Consider the following 22,818-nt stretch of genomic DNA (forward strand, 5'->3'; position numbering starts at 1 on the left):
CGACCTGGCTGTTTGGAAGCAACTGTGTTAGAACGTAAAAGTAGTGTTCTTATTGCCAAGTTATGCACACAACAAAATTCCCTGCTACCAAACTACTGCTCCCTCACTCTTTCTGTGGTGGTTTTAAAATAAAACCACCAAGTGCAAGTTCTCTGATACTCTTCTTTCAAGGGGTGGAGTCTAATTCCCCTCCTTATGAATGTGGGCTGGACCTAGTGACTTATTTCTTTTTTTTTTTTTTGAGATGAAGTTTTGCTCGTGCTGCCCATGGCGCATTCTTGGCTCACAGCAACCTCCGCCTCTTGGGTTCAAGCGATTCTCCTGTCTCAGCCTCCCAAGTAGTTGGGACTGCAGGCACACGCCACCACGTCCAACTAATGTTTTTGTATTTTTAGTAGAGATGGGGTTTCGCTATGTTGGCCAGGCTAGTCTGGAACTTCTGACCTCAAGTGATCCACCCACCCCGGCCTCCTAAAGTGCTAGGATTATAGGTATGAGCCATCCAGCCTGGCCCAGAGCACTTCTGAATTTCTGACCCACAGAACCTGTGACAGCATGCATGTTTGTTGTTTTAAGTCACTAAGTTTTGAGGGTAATTTTAAACTCAGCAATAGGTAGCCAATGTGTATCCCTAGCTTCCAGCCCTTCCCTCACTTTTACTTTTTTTTTTTTTTTTTTTAGTTTTTAACCCCTTTTTCTCATTTTTTTTTTAATGAACTTCATCACATTCCTGAGCCTCAGCCACGCTTTAGGAAATAATGCCAATGATGGAGATAGAGCAGTGGTAAGGGGCTTTGGTATTAACGCCCACATGAGTGTGAAATTTAGTCACTCTGCCTTTGAAATGCCCCCTCCCCCAACACATACCACATGCCTAGGAGTCCCCCGCATGCCCATCATTTCCAAAGCTTACCCTTTCCCAGAGCTGCCCCGTGGGACGCACAGACTCCTGGTGAGTGTGGTGAACAGTCAGCTCAGTGCCCTCCCAGCTGGAAGAAGAGCTTGTTACCAAAGGTCTTCTCCAGCCTTTGGTAACAGTAATTTTTCAGTAAGCTGCAAGTTTGAAATTTATTTTTAGAGATTTTTCACAATATATCCTTAGCGACAACAAGGTCTCCTGCTTGTTTCTTTCTTTCTTTTTCTTTCTTTCTTTTTTTTTTTTTTGAGACAGAGTCTTGCTCTATTGCCAGGCTGGAGTGCAGTAGCGATCCCCGCTCACTGCAACTTCCTTTTCCCGTTTCAAGCAATTCTCCTGCCTCAGCCTCCCGAGTAGCTGGGACTACAGGCACACACCACCACGCCCGGCTAATTTTTTTGGTATTTTTAGTAGAGATGGGATTTCACCATGTTGACCAGGATGGTCTCGATCTCTTGACCTCGTGATCCGCACGCCTCGGCCTCCCAGAGTGCTGGGATTACAGGCGTGAGCCCCCGCGCCCGGCCCTCCTGTTTTTTTCGTTATGTTTTTGGGATAAGTAGGATGAACACTGTGCCTACAGCATCGCAGGAGCACGAAATATTTTAGTCCTTCCCTTTTCTCCTAGATGATTTTGCAGTTCAGCCTGGCCACCTTTTTACGGTGCCATCATCTTTATGGGCCTCTTGTCCCTGTTTTGGCAACACCAACCTGACCATTCTAAAATACTTGGTTTTCTCTTCCCCAGAGTTTAGGATGCTTCAAGGGAAAGATGAACCGGGGAACCGCCGCTGCGGCTATTTCTCATCTCTGTATCCATCCTGCTGAAGGTAGGCGTGTGGCTGTAAATTAAATTCCGACATATGGGGAGGGCTTTTCCATGGCATGGGCCATATGTTTCTTGGGAAATATTTTGATCTCAAGACAAAATATAGTCACCTTGGAAAATGAAGGGAAACCGTTTATTCAGAAAGAGCACACAAAGAAAATCAAGAATTTTTTGACAATATATGAATAATATTTAAAACAAGTAGCAAAGGATCTCAGAATGTTTGAATTTTTTTGCAAGATAATTTAATGTAGCAAAATTAGTGGCACCTGAACTGAATCAAGTGCTGGGGTTTGAGGTAAACAATGTGTGTAACCAGTTTCTTCCTAGAACAGGATAACGTGCCCTTACCTTTGGTGTTGGTTTGGATCCATCATTCTTGACATTTAATAGATGTAGATATATTTTAAAAAATGAACAGGTTGAACTTCAGTGAAGAAGGGGTGTCAGAAGTAGGAATTTGAAATATAGTAATAAAAAAATAACTACAGGGGGAAATACAGTGAAAGAATCTAAGAGGTTTTTTTAAATTATGAATTTAGTTCAGTGAATTTGGCTTCAAAAATTGATTTCTTTCTTTCAGCTCTCCACTGAGTTCTTAAGGTGGGCAGAGTTCATTTTATTTGCAAATGTGGAAGACATTGTAAAAACCGTTAATGGGGCTCCCTCCCACGAGGGAAACAGGGACAGCCACAGGCAGAGGATGCTGGGCTTCTTCCAGCTGGGAGGGCACTGAGCTGACTGCTCACCACACTCACCAGGAGTCTGTGTGTCCCGTGGGGCAGCTCTGGGAAAGGATGCTTTGGAAATGATGGGCACGTGGGGGATCCCTAGGCATGTGGTATGTGTTGGGGTAGGGGGCATTCCCAAGGGAGAGTGACTTAATTTTGCACTCATGTGGGCGTTAATATTGTAATTCAGGACACTGTTGTGGGCCCATTCTCCTCATGCCAAACTACACACGAGGGTGCTCCAGTGATGTAAAGAGAACAGACGCCTGGCCCGATCTCCTGGAGGTTGCGGTTGAGCTGGGCAGGGGTGGGAATTTTAGCGCTTGCAGAGCTCCGTGGACCATTCTAACGCAGCATCAGGACTAGAAACGACCCTGATGGAGGGCAGTGGAAATTCACAGCAGGAGAGCCAGCTCAGAGAAAGCACCAGAGAGGCCTCCAACACCATGTGGCCTTAGCGCTGGCCACCACAGAGGTGGAGCTTGTGCACATGCCGAGATGGCAGAAAGGGAAGGATTAGTGATTCCATTAAGGAGTCACTTTCCAGGTTCAGGAGTATAGCTAGGAGTTGCTGTCTTCCGTCTGCACCAGTGGTTCCTAGAGAGAACGCAGACTCACAAGGTGGAGGTGTGGATGGAAGAAAAGCTTAATGCTGCCTCCAGTCTCTCCTGGCCTGATGGGGAAGAACGAGGATTTGGGTGGTGTTCCCACAGCCCCTGGCTCGCTTAGGAAACCAGCTTTTTCTCATCCACTCAGAGAAGAGGTGATACCTTCTCTATGGGATCTTGGCGGGTGCCAGAGGAGTGGTGTGCCTCAGGCTGTCCCAGAGGGAGAATCAGGACCCCCTGATTTACAGAGTAAGTAACTCTTATTGACAAGGGCCAGATATGGTGAAACTTGGTTGCCAGGGCATAAGTGATGCACCTGTTCTTTCTGAATATGTAACTGAAAGCCAACTTACCTACTTATATTTCAAACAAAGCACTGAGGACTACATTTGAAGTAATGTATCATACTTAGCCAGCTTTATATTTAAGTCCTATAGACAGGACTACATGACCGGTAAAAAGAGCAGAATCTTGGCTCATTTGAGTCTAACAAGCTGCCATTTGCCTGGAGAGTGTTAGGGCTTTGGGAGGGGATCCTTCTGGGGATGTCTCATCAAGATATTAGGCAGTTTTCATATGTGGGCACTAAAAAAGCTAAACTCATAGAAATAGAGAGTAGAATAGTAGTTGCCAGAGTCTGAGAAGAGTGTGGAGGAGGGGAGACAGGGAGTGGTTGGTTAATGGTTATAAAATTACTGTTAGATATGAGGAATAAATTCCCATGTGCTGTAGCACAGTAGGGTGTGCTGAAGTTAACAGCAATTTATTGTATACTTCAAAATAGACAGAGGAGACGATTTTGAATGCTCCCAACACAAAGAAACTATAAATATTTGATGTGCTGAAAATCCCAGTTACCATGGTTTGATCATTATACATTGTTTACATGTACTGAAATATCACATGTACCCCATTAAAGAAGAGAGATCAGGATATCTGGTGGAAAAAAAGAGTATATGCACAAGCATGGGGCCAGGCATCGATGGGGGAGAGTAAGGCAGAAAGTGGGTCTTTGATAATTTGGCTGGAGTTGAGAGTGTATCAAGGGGTAGCAGGAAAGATGGTAGAACGGGATTGGTGGTGTGAGGTTACAGAGGGTTTTGAGAACTAGGCCAAGGAGTCTGGTTGTGATACGACTAATGACTAGAGCCTTCTGGACAAGCATGTGATGTTACCTCTCAAAAAGCAGTCCAGGGCAGAGAGGCTGGAGGTGAAGGCATTGAGAGTGAGTGTGGTCCCTGTGTGGGATCTAAGGACCAGTGTGGGAGAGTGGTGGTGAGAACTGAGAGGGTCGGACTGTTGGGTATGACAGCTCATCAGCTGTAGGGAAAAGAGAATAAAAAACGACTCTCAAGTTACTGGCTTGGGGACAGGGCCAATGGGCGTGTCATCAACAGAAACAAAGGAAAGAGGAGAGAAAGCAGGTTTTGATGTGGGAAGGTTCAGCTTTGGATATACTGAGCCTGAGACACAGGCAAGACATGGGGCTGGGGGTGCATAGCAGGCCATGGGAAAATCAGGACCAGGAAGAAGAAAGACCTGACATTGTGGATGCAGGATTCATTTACATGCAAGTGATGGATGGAGCCAAGTGATTGGTGGGCGTTGCAAAGACCGTGGAGCGAGAGAATGAACATCAACAGTGGATTAGGCACCCTGTCAGGCACTGCACATTATCTCAATCTTCAAAACAGCTTTATGAGATAGGCCTCATTATCCTCATTTTATAGATAAGCAAACAGAGGCTCCAGGCTCTGCAGTTACACAGGCAGGAAGCAGCAGTGCTGAGATTCAAGTCTGGGTCGGTATGACTCCAGTAATCTTCTTTTTCCACCCCCAGCATTCCTTAAACTAAAAATAGCTTTTAAACCAAAAAAAATTAGGAACGAAGAAAACTCCAAATAAAAGACAACCTTTTTGAATTGAGTATATTCAGCTACATTGTTCTTATAGTTGCATTTTGGAAAGTCATCAGGAGCACATAGACCAAGGGACTGTCAAAGGACTAGTAGATTAAAAAGACTGTAAACGCTGAAGCTGTTCTGATGCATATGATTTTAATTCTGACTCTACCACTTACTGGCCATTTTATTTATTTATTTATTTATTTATTTTAGTAGAGACAAGTTTTACCATAGTGGCCAGACTGATCTCAAACTCCTGACCTCAAGTGATCCACCCACCTTGGCCTCCCAAAGTGCTGGGATTATAGGAGTGACCCACCATGCCCAGCCTCACCATTGTAGTTAAACTGCCTGTATCTTAGTTTTCGCCTCTGAAAATGGTGGTCTCAATCATTGTCTTGCAGAGCTCTGCATGTAACAAGTAGTTTCTGTAGATGAAACATGTAACACAGTAGCTGATATATATTAGATGCTCAATAAATGTCAGTGTCTTCTCTTCTTTTTCACCTTCCCAGTAGCAGGTTGTTCAGAAACCATTTATTTCTTCTTTATTTAAATGACACTCTCCCTTTGGGCCCCAGGGAAGTTAAGGTTAGTGATAGGACTGAAAGCTGATTATTATAGAAAAAGAGTTGATCGATGTGGCAGGCAAGAGTGATGGCCCCCTAAAGATGTCCATGTACTAATCTCCAGAATCTGTTAATCTGTTAGGTTAAATTACAAGAGGAATTAAGGTTGCAGGTGGGAGTAAGGTTGCTAATCAGTTGACTTTACGGTAGGGAAATTACTTGGTGGACCCAGTGGAATTGCAAGAGTCCATAGAATTGGAAAGAACCTCGAAGAGAGAAGCAGAGCGATGACGGTGGGAGAAGGGCTCGCCCTGGCACTGCTGGAAGAAGAAAGGGCCGAGGAACATGAGCAGCCTCTCATTTTCCAGCTTCTGCTGGGGAAGGCCAGGAAACCTATTCTCCCCTAGAGCCTCCAGAAGATACACAGCCCTGCCCGCAAGTTAATTTGAGCACAGCAAGACCCATTTCAGATTTCTGATCTACGGAACTGAAAGAACAAATTTGTGCTGCTTTAAGTCACCACATTTGTGAGAATCTGTTACAGAAGCAGTAGAAAACTAGTATAATCAAGATGCTAAAAGGGACTAAAATAATAATGTTGCCCAACCTATTTGTTATGCAAATGAGGACTCTGAAGCCCAGAGGGGCGAGAGTGCCCATATAGACACTCAAGAAGGAATAAGCAGAGACTGGGGAAGGATGTGCTTAACTGGTCTGCTCCACCATGTGGGCCAGGCTGATCTCGAACTTTTGACCTCAGGTGATCCCCTCGCCTCGACCTTCCAAAGTGCCGAGATTATAGGCGTGAGCCACCACGCCCGGCCAATTCCAGTACTTCCTAAGCTGTTCTATGAGTTGTCCAACCTGGCTTCATCAATCTGGGCCTTTGTTGTGATAGGAACAGCTCAATAGCCACAACATGTGTCCTACAAAAGGACTTGCTTAACTTTTTACAGAAAATTGATTTCTAAGGCCCCTTCCAGGTCTGAAACGCCTCACTTTATCTGGCAGCTGTCCTGTTATCTCACCTACCACCTGCTTTCTAATAGGGAGGCTGACGTTGTTCTGTAATGTGGAGGTGAAGAAGGAGATTTCAAACTTCCTGAAGGAGGTTTCCAACTTCCTGAGGTCATGGACGCAGAAGCTGCCTGCCTGTTGGTAGAACTCATTGCCTGAGAATTGTTTTGACTGTGACATTAGGAAAACATTGGTGCTTCTTAATGTTTTCAGAATCACTGGATTCCAAGCAGTAAAATTTCTTCCAAGAATGTCATAATACCTCCTGCCAAAAAAGCCCAAATAGTAAAAGAAAAAAAAAAGGAAGTGATTTAATCGGATATCAGAGGAATGAATAATTTTTATTATATATCATTTTAATAACCCAAACAATATACTATTAGAGTGTGAATTTTAAAAGCACCAAGCCAAAAACTTGAAGAGTGTTCTGCTCACTCTCCTTTCTTCTCTGTGTTAACATTACATGTTTTTGATTTAAATTGGTTTTTGTTCTAAAGATGCTGTATATTTTTTCCACCAGTCACATTTTTGTCCCTGTATTTTCCTTGGATGCATAGGTACTTTCAGATTAAGCTTCAGTGGTTCAATATGAGAGGGAGAGGGAGAGAGAGAATGAGACATTGAGACTCCCCTGATGATGAGAACTTGGGTGATGATTCTGTGTATGTGTTACTGGTGGAGGGTGTCCAGGTTCTTGATGTTGTGAACAAAGAATTGGACAAACGCACAAACAAGCAAGGAAAGAATGAAGCAACAAAAGCACAGATTTATTGAAAATGAAAGTACACTCCACAGTGTGGGAACTGCCCGAGCAGTGGTGCAACGGCCTCAGCTACGGAATCTTTTAGGTCCAAATACCCGCTAGAGGTTTCCCATTGGTCACTTGGTGTTCAACCCATGTAAATGAAGTGGTGGCCTGAAATCAAGAGGCTGAACTGAAGTTACAGAGGTGACGCTCCTATGCAAACATCTGATTGGTTGTGGAAAGCAGACAATCAGAGGCTAAAGTGAAATTATAAAGTTGCACTTTTATGCAAATGAAGGCTTAGCCTGCAATCAGAGGCTAAAGTGAAGATATAAAGTTACACTCCTATGCAAACGTCTTATCGGTTGCAGAAAGCAACCAATCAGAGGTATTTTCAATTTCCCATCTGCCCCAAAGAAAAGATGGGGGTTTGCAAAGGGAGTAGTCTCTGGTCCTTCTGTTACTTAGGTGTCGAAAGTTAGAGTTTTCCTTTCAATTTAGTTCTAGGAAGTCAGCATGAACCGGCCTTAGGTTCCCTGCCTCCAGACCCCATTCTCCTGTTTCATAAGGACTGATGTTACTTCACTACCTTTAGAAAAAGATTTTATGGCCAGGCGCAGTGGCTTACTCCTGTAATCCCAGCACTTTGGGAGTCCGCGGCGGGCAGATCACAAGGTCAGGAGATCGAGACCATCCTGGCCAACATGGTGAAACTCCGTCTCTACTAAAATACAAAAAATTAGGTGGCATGGTGGCGCCTGTAGTCCCAGCTACTCAGTAGGCGGAGGAAGGGGAATTGCTTGAACCCAGGAGGTGGAGGTTGCAGTGGGCCGAGATCAGGCCACTGCACTCTACCTTGGTGGACAGAGCAAGGCTCTGTCTCAAAAAAAAAAAAAAAAAAGAAAAAAGAAAAAAGAAATAGATTTTACCCCTTTAATTTTCTTCCCTCCCTTTACTGGTGGGCACCAAAGCAACTGAACTGCAGTGCTGCTTTGGGGGCAGGGAGTCCAGTTTACCCCTGGCTCACTCTAACCCCAGGGGGTCTTTTTCTTCATCATGGCGTGATGTGGGGCTGAGGGCTCTATCAGACTCCTAACTCTGAGATGACCTTTGGCTTTTACTTCTATCCCTTGGTTCTTGGCCTGGGAAGCCATCAAAAAAATAGTTCAGTTTCCCTGCCAGGACAAATGGCTAGCAGGGCTAGACTACCTCCCTGGCTCTGGCCTTTGTTTTGCCTTGTTAATTATGGAGGAAGACTCCCTAAATCGAAGTGTAGAAGTGGGATGTTGTCGTGAAAAAAAGAAAAAGCTTTGGATATGATATTGGCTGCTGTGGTTTGATTGGTGTCTCCCCTAAAAGATATTAAAGTCCTAACCACGAGTACCTATGAATGCGACCTTATATGGAAATAGGGTCTTCGCAGATGATCATGAGATGAGGTCATTCGAGTGAGTCCTGATTCAGTATGACTAGTGGCCTTAAAAAATGCAGGGAATCTAGACCCAGAGAGAGATGCACATAGAGTGAAGATGCTGTGAAAACACAGAGGGAACACCTTCTACAAGCCAAAGGACATGTGAGGTTTCCAGAAGCTGGGAGAGAGGCAGGGGCAGCCTCCCCGCAACCCCCACAGCCCTCAGAAGGAAACATCCTGCGGACACCTGGATTGCAGACTAGACTTCTAGTCTCCAGAGCTGAGCAAGAGGCAATAAATGTCTCTCCTTTAAGCCACCTAGCCAGAGATACTTTATTACAGCAGCCCAAGAAACTAACACAGTGGCTAAATGGAGCCTGGAAGAATGAGTAGGATTCCTCTAGGTGAACAAAGGGGAAAGCACTTTATAAAGGGAAACGGTTCAGGCCAAGGCGCAGAGGTGGGAGAAGGTATGGACAGTTGAGCAGCTCCGCAGAGTTGGTGAGGCCAGATCGTGAGGCTGCAGGGGAGGAGGATGAACGAGGCTGGTGAAGCGGGCACGGGGCAGAAAAGAAAACTCCACACTTGATTCTGAGGACAACTGGAAACAAGAGTTCAAGTGATCCTGAGTCGAGTCCTACCTCCTATCTCAGCAGCTTGGGGACTAACAACATTTAGGAGACGGGTAGAGGAAGGGAGTTAGTAAAAGACCTGAAAAGGGGCGGCCAGAAAGAGACCAGAGAAAACGATGCATAGAAACATTGCTGATATTTACAAGTGTTATCTGTCAATTAAAAATAAAATTAAAAAGTCACACATAAGTTGCAGAGAACTTGAAAAATACAAAAATGAATAAAGAGGCCAGGTGTGGTGGCTCATGCCTGTAATCCCAGCACTTCGGGAGGCCGAGGCAGGTGGGTCACTTAAGGTTAGGAGTTTGATACCAGCCTGGCCAACATGGTGAAACCCCATCTTTATTAAAAATACAAAAAAAAAAAAAAAATAGCCAGGCATGGTGGCAATTGCCTATAATCCCAGTAACTCAGGAGGCTGAGGCAGGAGAATTGCTTAAACCACGTGGGAGGCAGAGGTTGCAGTGAGCCGAGATTTCGCCACTGCACTCCAACCTGGGCGACAGAGCAAGACTTTGTCTCAAAAGAAAAAAGAATAAAGCGAACATTAAGAAAAGAAAGAGAGGAAGAGAGCCAACAGAGGAACTTCAAGAGAAAAACCCAGTAAGATTCAAAGTATGGCTAAATCAGACCCTTAGGAGGTTACTGATAGCTGCCGTGAGAGCAGATTCAGACTGCAGGGGCAGACAGGAGAGTGAGAAAGGAGTACACAGGGCCATCTTGTGTAGACTATGGTTTCAAGAAATATGACTACAAAGCAAAAGAAAGAAATAAGATGATAACTGGAGGAAGTCCTAGGAGGAGCCCATTTATAGAAGGAGAAAAAGGTCAGTGGGCAGGAGAAACAGAATCCAGATGTGGGGACGGAGTGCAGGGATACGTTCTGCTTGGCCTTTTCCAATGGCATGGATTAAAAACAATTCTCTCTCACCACCTTTTATGATTATTATTTTACTTAAGCAAGTTTAGATTTCTGTCACATGGGTTTGTTAGCAGGGCCAGTGAAAGGTGCCACTCTTTGTGTGGGTTCTCTTCTGATTTAGGACCCCAACGTTGAGCTCATTGTCTTGAGTGGCAGTTCATGTCTGCTGCAAAAGAAGGGCTCCAATGGCAGGGAAAGGCTGACGTTGACATGGAAAAGAATAAAGCACCATTATGATCTGCAGGCATTTGGTAGATAATTATAGAGCTACAATGTAGCTGTCAGGAACGTGGCTGGTAGGAGAACTGCATTGTTTTGATAAATCCTTGACTCTCTGGAGTCGTGGCACATTTATATTGCCTGCACGGAACACCATCCTGTTCTTTCTTGGATTACAGGGTTTTTAGTTTAGTTTACTTTTGTTTTTCTAGAATGAGGGCTGACCTTGCAAAACAGAGATTTCAAACTTAAGGCTTGACTTCTTCAGTTGTCTTCAAAAGAATTATTTAAATACCAGACAGTTAGTTTCAGAATTCAGTAACATTAACCCTTGGAGACAGCAGGGTATTTTGCCTTACCTACATCCCCTCCTCCCCCTGCATCTTAGAGTTATAATAGAAGAGGGAATTAATCATTTGTTGAATGTCTCAAATTTGCTAAATGCCATTCTAAGTGCATTCACTCACGTTGTCTATTTGATTGTCCTACCATGTTTGCAATAGAAGTAACTTGATCTCATTTTGTTCAGATGAGGAAGTAGTGTCTCAAAGAAAATATTGACATGTATGTGAGGGATCTGGGCTTCAAACCTACCTCAATCTTTATCCCATTCTCTCCCTCCCTCCTCACTGTGCCTTGCTCAGCAGTTTGTAAGTCAAGATCTATGCAGAGTCTAGGAAAGGACACATAAATGCAAAATGTTTCTTGAGCACGAAGAGAAATCACTCGCAGAACAAGCTGACGTCATTTGAAATAGCCAGAGGAGATTCTGGGCATTATGTTTTAGGAAGAGATTGTGTGGTGTCCATTGCAAATCCTGCAGAAATTCAGAGAAAGGAGGAATCCCTGTGTGTTACTATGGTCAAAATGACTTCCTGGAACAAGTAAAACTTGAACTTAGTTCTGGAGGATGAAGAGATCGAAAGAGTAAATAGGCCATTTTACAGCAGAAGAATTCAGTAGGCAAATCAAAAGATGGAGTACAGCAAAGATTTCTGCAAAATGTTTAGGAAATTTGCTAGACCACCGTGAAGATAAAACTGTGACTAGGGTTTGGTTAATTAGGTCAGTCAAGATTAGCTTAAACACAGTATGGTAGACAATCAGGAGCTATTGCAAAACGTAAGCAGGGAGCACTTTTCATCCATCTGTCCACTCATCTATCCAACCCACAGCATTCAGTGGGGATTGTTTATGAGCCTATTTGGAGAGTGGAGATAAAACTTAAGCGAAGAGGCTGAAATTCTCAGAAGAATGCAAGGAAACTATAAGAGAAAGATTCTAAAGAAAGAGGAAGCATTTTCTTATCTCTCTGTTGTGCTTTGCCATCCATCCTGTAGGGTCTACCTCAAATGCCACCTTCTTCCATTGGCCTCCTTGAATGACTGTGGTTTCTTATTCTGCAATTATAGTTACTTTTAACATGTCTCATCCCCTTAGCTGAAAGCAGAAGATAGGTCTTGCTCATCTTGTAAATGTAAACTATTTGCAAATCCATAGATCCAATGCATAATTTTTTGAGTCTCTATTCTGTGTCAGGCACTATGCTAGTTGCATAGTGCATACATTGTTGGCTTGAACTGACGTAAAGAGAGAGGGCTATATATCTTGAAGGTCTATCTTTATTGTAGCATTTCCTTACTGTAGCATTCCCGTACATTTATAATCCCTGTTGAGCAAGGGCGAGATAAGCCTTCTACCGTTAGAGCAAGCACTGAGGGGCATGGTAGTATTGGAGAGCTGGACGACACCTGGAGGCAGTGTTTACTGTTGGGCTGGGTGTGAACAGCAGCCAGAAGACTAAAATGATCAGAGCATTCTGCAGAGGAACACTCAGGTCACAGTGGAGGCGCTAACAGCTGGGTCTGTTGGAGGCAGGCACAGTTTAGCTGTCCTACTATGCTTCAGTGTTCTAGTCTGTAAATGTGTACACAATGGCCACTTGCATGCTGTGAGCCAGATTGTTTTAGCATGGTAACTGTAGGGCCAAGATGTGTTACTTGCTTTAGTCCTGTCAAGTTTATGGTATAGCCCTGGATTCCTTGCAATGCTCTATTGGTTTCGAAAGCATCCATGAGTGGTATTTCCTAAGACGGACTGGTCTGAATTGATTCTTAGCTTACACACTGATAAATTCTTGTTTCCTGGCTGAAAAATACCAGGAGTGCCTTTGCAGAGATAAAACAGGTAAAACAGGACAAAAAGGCATCCTTCTCATTGTGCAATGTTTTGCCTTGTTTATTGTATCTACTTAAAGTTAACTGTTGAAATAATAAAGGGGAAAAACCCCCAAACTTTCCAGTCACTAACAGTCTGTCAAAATTGTGAACTCTGAAATGGACATCACAGGACTGGAATTTACTAGGATGCATATGCCCAATGTATTACAGATATGTGGCAGTTTAGAAAAACTTCAAGAAATTTACATGACTCAGAATGCTACTTCTTGTGTTTGCACCAGCCAACATGCTTTTTTTCTTTTGAAAAATAGGCATGTTAAATTAGAGAATGCATGCTTCATTATTTGAATGCCAGACCAGTTTCATACATTATTCTTTAAAGTTGCTATCCTGTAGATCTCACATTAGCAGATTTACATAAGTGCACCTCTGCTGAATGAATGTATTAGCTCATGTTGCATTATAAAGCCCCTTTATCTGACAATTGCACCTGTCATGGGGTATCCTCAGTTTACTTAATTGAAGATATTTTTCTGAGGTCATTTGTTTTTCTTTCTAGGGTTAAAGGTTCTGCACAATTTTTCTTTTTCTGTCACATCTGCAGAGGTTCTCAGAATGTCTCCAAATGAACACTACATGCTCTGTTTTAAAGTCTTAGGTGATTCCTCCCCTGAGGCATATACATTTACTTCTTAAGGTCTTGTAATTCGCTTGAAAATGCACATTTACTCACAGCAATAAAATTTTCTTCCAACTATATATTTTCCTGCCTTACATCATCTCATTAAGCACCAGAATCGCTCAGGCTTGGATTTCCCGCAAAGATTGTGGGAAATTTGTGACTCGCCGCATGAAATGAGCTCTTATTCTGTGACGGTCTAAAAATAGTTGCACCAAACCACAAAAACATATTGCAAGTGGCTTAGATTAATGCCTTTCTTCTGTAATCAGGAGCTTTTTAGATGGTGGTGTGGGAAAGAGGCTCAGAGATCACTTGGGCAAGCTTTTTAATTTTCAGATAAGAAAACTCAGTCCCTGACAAGTAAAGTGTATTGCTCATGGTCCACAGTGAGTTCTTGTCACCTCCAGTACTGGAACTCACATTTCCGGATTCCCTATCATGAAGAAAAAATACCCAACTTGGATGCTTGGAAGATAAGAGAGCAAGAGGTTGAAATCCTGAAGATCTAGATTAAAATTCTAACTTGATCACTTAGTTGTGTTGACTATGGGAAATCTCAACACACCTACATCAATTCATCTCTAAAATGGGTATAATAGTAGTAGACTCCTTAGAGAATTGTTATGACAAGTAAATGACATAATACTTGCTAAGGTATTAATGCAATATCTGACATGTAGTAAATGCTCAATGATTGGCAGGTAATCACTTTGACTACTTTTATAAATAAAAAAATAGGATAAAGATAAAATGTTTACTAGGATGAAGCTATCTGAGTAAGAAGTGATTGCTTTCCATAAATAATTTCTTGGGAAACAAATATCGGGTGGGTGTGGGGAAGTCTAACAAGTTTTTGCTGTCATTATGCTATTTTAAGTTGACGTACAGGCTTGAAGTTGAGTCACGTCAAAACACTTGATCCTGCAATTAGGGCAGGATGCCACTTGGTGGCAGTAGTTTCTTAGTCATGGTTGCATAGTTTTGGTCACCAAAAGGAAGATGAAAGGATATGTAATTGGAACATGTTTCCATTCATATACATTTTAAAATCAACCTCATCACCACCATGTATTCATATTTTTTAAAGTACTGTAATTGACAGGACTTTGAAGTCAGGTCTACTTGAGTTTGAAATCCTTCTTCCTCTTTTTAGATCAATGTGGATGAGTACTTGCTTAAACACTACCCAGATTAATAAATAAAAGGTTTCTACTATCAATGGACATTTGGACTGTTTCCAGTTTTGGCTATTAAAACAGTGATACTAGGAACATTCTTAAAATGTATTTTGGCGCATATATGTATGCAGTTTCTTTGGATATGTGTGTAGGAATAGAACTGATGGGTCATAGGGTAGGCGTACCTGCAGCTTTAGCACACGCCGGCACAGTTTTCTGAAGTGGATGTATCAGTTTCTGTGTCTACCAGGTGTCTATGAGAGTTCCATGTGCCCAACATCGTTATCTATAAGTGGTATTGTTACATTAAAATTTTAAACATGTTCTAACAGATGTATAGAAATATCTCATTGTGTTTTTAACTTGTATTTCTGTGATGACCAGTAATGTTGAGAACCTTTTCGTGGATTTTGGCCATTTGGATATGGTCTTTTGTGAGGTTCCTGTTCAAGACAATTGCCTAGGGTTGAACATATTGTCTCTGTTCTTAATGATTGATATGTAGGGGTTCTTTATATATGCTGGATGAAAATCCTATTCTCCCACTCAGTGTCGTGCCTTTCACTCTTCTTCTTTTTTTTTTTTTTTTTTGAGATGGAGTTTTGCTCTTATTGTCCAGGCTGGAGTGCAATGGCACTATCTCGGCTCACCGCAGCCTTTGCTTTCTGGGTTCAAGCAATCCTCCTGCCTCAGCCTGCCAAGTAGCTGGGATTACAGGCATGCACCACACTGCCCGGCTAATTTTGTATTTTTAGCAGAGACGGTGTTTCTCCATGTTGGTTAGGCTGGTCTTGAACTCCAGACCTCAGGTGATCTGCCCGCCTCAGCCTCCCAAAGTCCTGGGATTATAGGTGTGAGCCACCACACTCCCCTGGCTTTCACTCTCTTAATAAATAGAAAGTCCTAATTTAATGAAGTTTAATTTACCGATCTTTTCCTTTATGTTTGTATTTTTGTGTGTATGTGTTTTAAGAGAAACATTGGCCTATGCCAAGGTTATAAAGATCAGTCCCTGAGGCTGGGGAGAGCCAGGCATTAATTGGCTTAGGCCAATTGCCTGATTAACCCCCGTGGTAGGGAGATGGGATAACCCTGATTGGATTAGACCAATCAGGAGCCACCCAAGGCGTTAGTTTTAAGTCAGTGTTTCTCAAAGTACAAGGGCTCGGTGAGGGAGTCAGAGGATTTGAACGAAAATTGGGTGCTTGTTAGGACGGGAGAAAGGTGAGTGGATGCTGAGTGGCTGACCATCACAGAAAGTTTCAATTCTATGCACCAAGTAGATTGGGATCCAGAGGAAAGGAAAATTAATAATCTTTAAGTGTTTTCCCAAAGAACACTCCAGAAGTTAGTAAAGAAACTCTGATTTTAAATGTTGTTAAATGTCTTATTTATTCACCCCTTGACTTTTTTTTTTTTAACCACCTCCACATCATGTATATAAATGGACACATCCACGTCATATGGACAGGCACATACATATGCACATACACAAGTTCTGCCTTCTTCACATTCAAGGGTTGGCTAGGGTTGAACATTTACCTGTTAACACATGTTCACAAATTTCACTCTCAATATTACCAATCATTCCTAATAATTTCAGGGAACGTCGCAGGTTTGATCAGTGGCCTGATGTGTTTGAATTACCACACTAGTTTGTGGGAGATGATGGCAGGATACTAGAGACTTCTCATTCACCCCTTCCCATCTTCCCACTGACATAATTATGAAAATATAGAAAGGTATTCAAATTTCCAATAGAGTTGGAAGCCAGAAGTATTACTTAATAACTTACAGGAAGCCAGGAGAAATTTCTACTCTGCAGAACTTAGAGGAAGCCCCAAGGAACAAAGTATGGCCGTGTAGGGAAAAAGAAGTCATAGGAAATTCTTTCCTCATTATGGAGTCTCTCTCTTTTTGTCTTTCTTCCTCTTTCCATCTTTCTCTTCACTCACGCCTGGGCTGCAATTCCCACTAATGCTAATGAAGAGATGAGAATTTGGCAACTGAAAAAAACAGGGGTTAGTATAAATAGGAGACGAAGTTTTTCATTCAATGTTTTTGACAAGGAAAAATATACACTGCTTCAGACTAGAGAGAAGACCTGGAGATCCTTCCTCAGGTTAAGTAAGCTGCAGTCATGGGAAAGTTGTCTCGGAATAGGCAGAGACGTTCAGTTTATAACAGGAGGCAGACAGGCATGGAGACCACAGCAAAACCACACTTGGTTTTATGAGGAAAAATCAAAACAGATCTCTCCCCGATCAAAGAATTGAGTGGAAGAGAGAAAACATCAAACCAGAGAGGCAGAGGAATAGTGTCCCGTGAAAATAATTTATTATAGGAAAGAGCAGAAATTTTAGAAAACATCTAATTTGAGCTCAATAAACCTCAGGAAACCAAGGATGAGATGAAAACACAATAGACTTTGATGAAAAGGGAGATTATTGTGATAAGGAAAGCTTTTAAGGAAACCAAAATTTAATGACTTTAAATGGTTGATAACAGATCTGGAAGCAAAAACGTAACAAAAAAATACATAGCATATTGCATTCCTTTTTAATTTATGTGGTTACCAGGGCTAATTGACATCCTGTAACCCTCCCACCTTTGGACAGATGTTTTTAGTAGGTCAGAATTTATTTTAAAAATGTACATTTAACCTCTTCTTGTGAATAGAAAATTGTAAAATAGATTCCTTTTTTACTACTCTGGCTTTTCAAAGAGACATACCATCAGTGAATGCCAAACGTGCTATTAAAATTTCTCCAAATGTTAATAAATTTTACTTCTTTGAAAATGTTTGGTTCTGTTGCCAATTATATGTAGAGCATAAGCTTTTTAAAGTTACAGGTGTATAAAGAATTAGATACATAACTTTAAGAAGTGAGGAATGAGGCTAATAGACAAGACAGTATTTTGTATTAAAAATGAAATCACAGCCGTAAAATCAGCATTAGAAGTAGTAAAGAAACAAGTTACCCCTGCAGAAAATTTGTTAAAAACTGCAGTGGTTTTCAAACTGAGCACCTTAGAGCTACCTGGTAGGGTCTCAGAGGCTGGGGTAGAGGGTGGAGGGGTAAAGGGGTTTTAGGGAGTGGCACCAAGGGCTCCTTAGCCCCACTTCAAAGACAACCACGGCACCTTATTTTTGGTCTCTCTTTTTAAAAATATTTGTAATTTGGGCATCAGCTTTTGTTGGAAATTGTTTCTATGGCTAAAACTATTAGACAACTCCTCCTGTTAAATCAAATTAAGAAAAGCTCCCAATGTTTGGAGGAAATGTGCAAAAAAAATGATAATGGTTGGCCGGGCGCGGTGGTTCACACCTGTAATCCCAGCACTCTGGGAGGCCGAGGCGGGTGGATCACGAGGTCAATAGATCGCTAACATCCTGGCCAACATGGTGAAACCCCGTCTCTACTAAAAATACAAAAATTAGTTGGGTGTGGAGGCATGCGCTTGTAATCCAAGCTACTCGGGGGGCTGAGGCAGGAGAATTGCATGAACCCAGGAGGCGGAGGTTGCGGTGAGCCGAGATTGCGCCATTGCACTCTAGCCTGATGGCCTTAGGCAGCCATCACCATGCCTGGCTAAGTTTTGTATTTTTAGCAGAGATGGGGTTTCACCATGTTGGCCAGGCTGGTCTCGAACTCCGGACCTCAAGTGATCCACCTGCCTCATCCTCCCAAAGTGCTGGGATTATAGGCGTGAGCCACCACACCCAGCCTCTTTTAAGTCTTCATCTAAGACTCAAGGGTAATCATCAGTATACATTTTTAAAATTGACAATTTTCATTATCACTACAGAAGACACACCAAATAGAACATGATGTGACACTATAAGAAAACATGAAAGACAGCAATAAAGATTTCTCCCAAGCCCAAAAGCATGAAACAAGATGAACATAAATACTATTGAACAATTCTTTTATTTTACATATTCATGATAGTAAGCATAAATAGACCAAGATATTTGAATAAAATAAAATTAACCTTAGTATAGGGAAAAAAACCCAGCAAACAAAATCTTATGTGTTACGTATTTGTAAAGGATACATCTATTAAGAAAGGAAAGATGAAGAAAAAACCCAGTAAGATTGAAACCAAAATGTTGGGTTAATATGTGCAGACAACAAACAAAAAAGCAAAAATCATGACTAAAAGACTCCTATATTCATATTATATGATTAAGAATTAAAAGCATACAAGCATTAAAAGTGATGGAAGGGTCATTTTATTCCTATGAAAAGTACAAGGCACATTACAGACATAATGGTCAGGAATATTCATGCAGTGGTTAACATGTTATTGACATATACGATGAAAGAGTTTTATATAAGGTACACAAGAAGAAAAAAATTTAAAGCCCAGAAGAGAAAGATTTTAGCATAGTTTTCTACATTTTTGAAAGATTGAGCAGCCAAAATTAAGAACACGGTGAATCTGGATAACATTACTAAGTTTAATTAAATAGACTAAATTGAAATTTGTGTCTTAGTTATAGTTGAATACTCTTGCTAAGAGTTCATTGAATAACTATGAGAGATAATTAGGTCACAAAGAAAACCTTAATACGTTTCCAATGGGAGAAATTATATGTGCATTTTCTGTTATCTCAAACCCTAATCACATGGGAAAACAGTGAAATCTAAACAAAAGAAAAACACCCTCAACTTAAACTTGTGGTTTAAAATATCTTAGAGATATTATAGGTTGGGCTCGGTGGTTCATGCCTGTAATCTCAGTATTTTGGGAGGCCACGGTGAGAGGGTTGCTTGATGCCAGGAGTTCAAGACCAGCCCCTGCAATAAAATGAGGCCCTGTCTCTACAAAAAAGCATAAAAAACCCTGAAACAAAAACACCCTCCCACACACATATATATGTCTTAGAAAACGGTGAAAATGAGAGTTCTTCAAATCAGACTCACAGGTACTATAAAAGCAGTGATGAAAGAAATAGATTTCAAATTAAAAACATGAAAGTGAATGTTAGTGAATTGAAGAATGAAAGTGACCAAAGATTCAATCCAAGTTAGAAGAAGAAAGAAAATAAAATTTTATGACAACAAAAAGAGGGAATAATATTAAGCCAAACATGAACAATTAAAAGACAATAAACTGTGGAAATTTTCACGAAGTCAATTTTTTTCTTTAAATGTTTTTTGATGACGGGATAAATAAAAAAATAGAAATCTTTCTGTATAATTAAAATAAGTTTGAACATCTCAAAATATGAACTAATTTTGAGGAAACTGTAGCTACAAAAATTTACATTAGATGTGGAAAATCTTGAAAGGTAGAATAGCTAAGGACCCATTTCCAGAGATGTCAAAAGTTACATTTAGGAAAGGATATGAGGGCATGATGGGTGGTTTCATTGGTTAGGGTCTTTCAGATGTACAAAAAACAGTGCAAAAAGATACATGAAAAATTTCCTTATTCATTTATAATATAAATAGCCTCAGTAACAGAATTAACACAGCTACTCTCTCTTTACACAAAAATTATAGTCCAACTTGAATTATGAAAATAAAAAGTTTTTAAAATAACACTAGCAAATTGAGAACAGCATTCTAGTAAATGAAGATACATTCATGACCAAATTAACAGCATTCATGGAATGCAATAATGATTAGATGTCAGAAATATTTTACTAGAAGGCTGGGTGTGGTGGCTCATGCCTGCAATTCCAGCACTTGGGGAGGCCAAGGTGGGAGGATCAGTTGAGGCCAGGAGTTCAAGACCAGCCTGGCCCACATGGCAAAACCTCATCTCTACTGAAAAACATAAAAATTAGCCAGGCATGGTGACTTGTGCCTGTAATCCCAGCTACTTGGAAGGCTGAGGCGGGAGAATCGCTTGAAATGGGGAGGCAGAGGCTGCAATGAGCCAAGATTGGGCCACTGCACTCCAACCTGGGAGACAGAGCAAGACTCTGTCTCGAAAAAAAAAAAAACGAAAAAAAGGAAAGAAGAAATATTTTACTATAATATATATCCACGGATCAAAAAAAATCTCTATAGTAGCAAAAATGGAATCTGTTAAAATTTAAATTCAATTACTGGTGTATAATAATGAGCTAGGAATGGGAAATTCTGCCTTAACAGTATCAAGTTTCTCTTTATTTCTCTCTCAAGCCAAAAGTCTTAACCACTAGTCCAATGCAAAGCCACTTAGTGAGAATGACAATGGGTTGAGCTGGTTGGGAATGTAACGCACTCTGAGAATACAGACTATGCTTCCGAATTTTAGAGGAACAGGTCAGATTCACAACATCTCTGGAGCATTTTACCAATGGAGGCTGATGTATCCTTGATGAATTCTGTTACACCTGTGAATAGTGATCAGGAAGGTGACAGAATCATGCTGTTCTGGTCACATCTACAACGATGAAAGGAAGGAGAAAGACGGAGAAGCTGCTCTTTGAGATCCCATTGGATGGTGACCATTAGATTGCATTGATTAATTGCCTCAGTAAAACCAGAAGAATCATTTCCTAGAAGAACTTGAAGAAATACAGAAGAGTAGTGAAGCCTTTGGCAGGAGGGAAGGGAGGAAAAGAGCTTTGATTTATTGAGCTTCAGCTAGGTTGCTTTACATACTAATCTTGAAAGTTTATAACGTCCAAGCCCATAGCCATTATACCTGTAGTATGATTGAATATTTACACACCCTACTCCTTAGATACGCAAAAGATATTTTACAATAAAAATTATTGGACAATATATTATACATACAAAAAAGTATATAAAATATCTATGCACAGCTTAGTGAATAATAAAACAATATATATCTATGCGTCCTCTATCCAGCTTAAGTACATATTTTCAGTGCCTTAATGATGAGCCATGATGTGAAATTCCTCATTTACTATTGCCACCCTCCCCCACAGAGTAAACTGCAATCCTGAGTTTATGTTTATCATTCCTTTGCTTATCTTTATGTTTCAGTATCTATGCATAAATCAACAAACAAAACTGTTTGGTTTTGCCTGTTTTAGAACTTTATATGAGTGGGTTTTATACTCTATGTCGCTGCAACGGCCATGGGAACTTCCTCCAGAGACTTCCTTCTGCAAGGGATCAACTGACTAAAAGCTTAGCTGCTGACCTCTGAAATCTATGGGTGTTACTCCCTATCTCCCATATGCAGTTCACTGGTAATGACGCATTGTGGTGAGGCTAAGGTAGACTTGGCTGGGTGCAGCGGCTCATGCCTGTAATCCCAGCACTTTAGGAGGCAGGAGTCAAGGATCTTAAATGGCCAGGAGTTTGACACCAGCCTGGACAACATAGTGAGACCCTGTCTCTACAAAAAAATGGTGGTGCATACCTGTAGTCCCAGCTACTTAGGAGGTTGAGGTGGAAGGATCGCTTGAGCCAGGGGTTCGAGGTTACCATGAGCTATGATCATGCCACTAAACTCTAGCCTGAGTGACAGAGGGAGAGTTTATCTCTAAAAATAAAAAATAAAAACACAAAGTAAAAAGCCTACTGTGGACCAACTTGGCTCGAGGACTCCCTGAATAAACTTGCTTAGGCTGCATGGCAGTCTAAGCTGCATTCCAAGCATTCTTCCTCTTTTTCACGTGGGGTCGGACTTGCAGTCTGATGATTTTTCTAGACTTTCTCCAGCTCCTGCTCTACCTTCTTTACCATAGGTATTTCACCCAATAAAACTCTTACACATTTAATTCTGTATTGGTGTCTGCTTCTTAGAGGACTTTGACTGACAGAGTAGTCCTTTTTTTGGCTTATTTTTGTGTTTCATTCATGCTAATGTGTGAATTTCATTCTTCTTCTCCACTGTGTAATATCCATTGTCTATATGTCATAGTTTATTGAGCTCTTTGTCTGTTGATAGACAGTGAGTTGTTTCTTTCTCTTTTTTTTTTTTTTTTGCATTATAAACCAGAGGCTGGGAAAAAATTCCTATGGGCCCAATCCTCCTAATCCATAAATTTTATGATTTATTATAAAACATAACAGTTTTGGCCGGGCGCGGTGGCTCAAGCCTGTAATCCCAGCACTTTGGGAGGCCGAGGCGGGTGGATCACGAGGTCAAGAGATCGAGACCATCCTGGTCAACATGGTGAAACCCTGTCTCTACTAAAACTACAAAAAATTAGCTGGGCATGGTGGCACGTGCCTGTAATCCCAGCTACTCAGGAGGCTGAGGCAGGAGAATTGCCTGAACCCGGGAGGCGGAGGTTGCGGTGAGCCGAGATCGCGCCATTGCACTCCAGCCTGGGTAACAAGAGCGAAACTCC

The sequence above is a fragment of the Sapajus apella genome, unplaced genomic scaffold (genome assembly GCF_009761245.1).
Source record: "Sapajus apella isolate SASKATOON/1434 unplaced genomic scaffold, GSC_monkey_1.0 scaffold147, whole genome shotgun sequence".
NCBI lineage: Eukaryota > Metazoa > Chordata > Mammalia > Primates > Cebidae > Sapajus > Sapajus apella.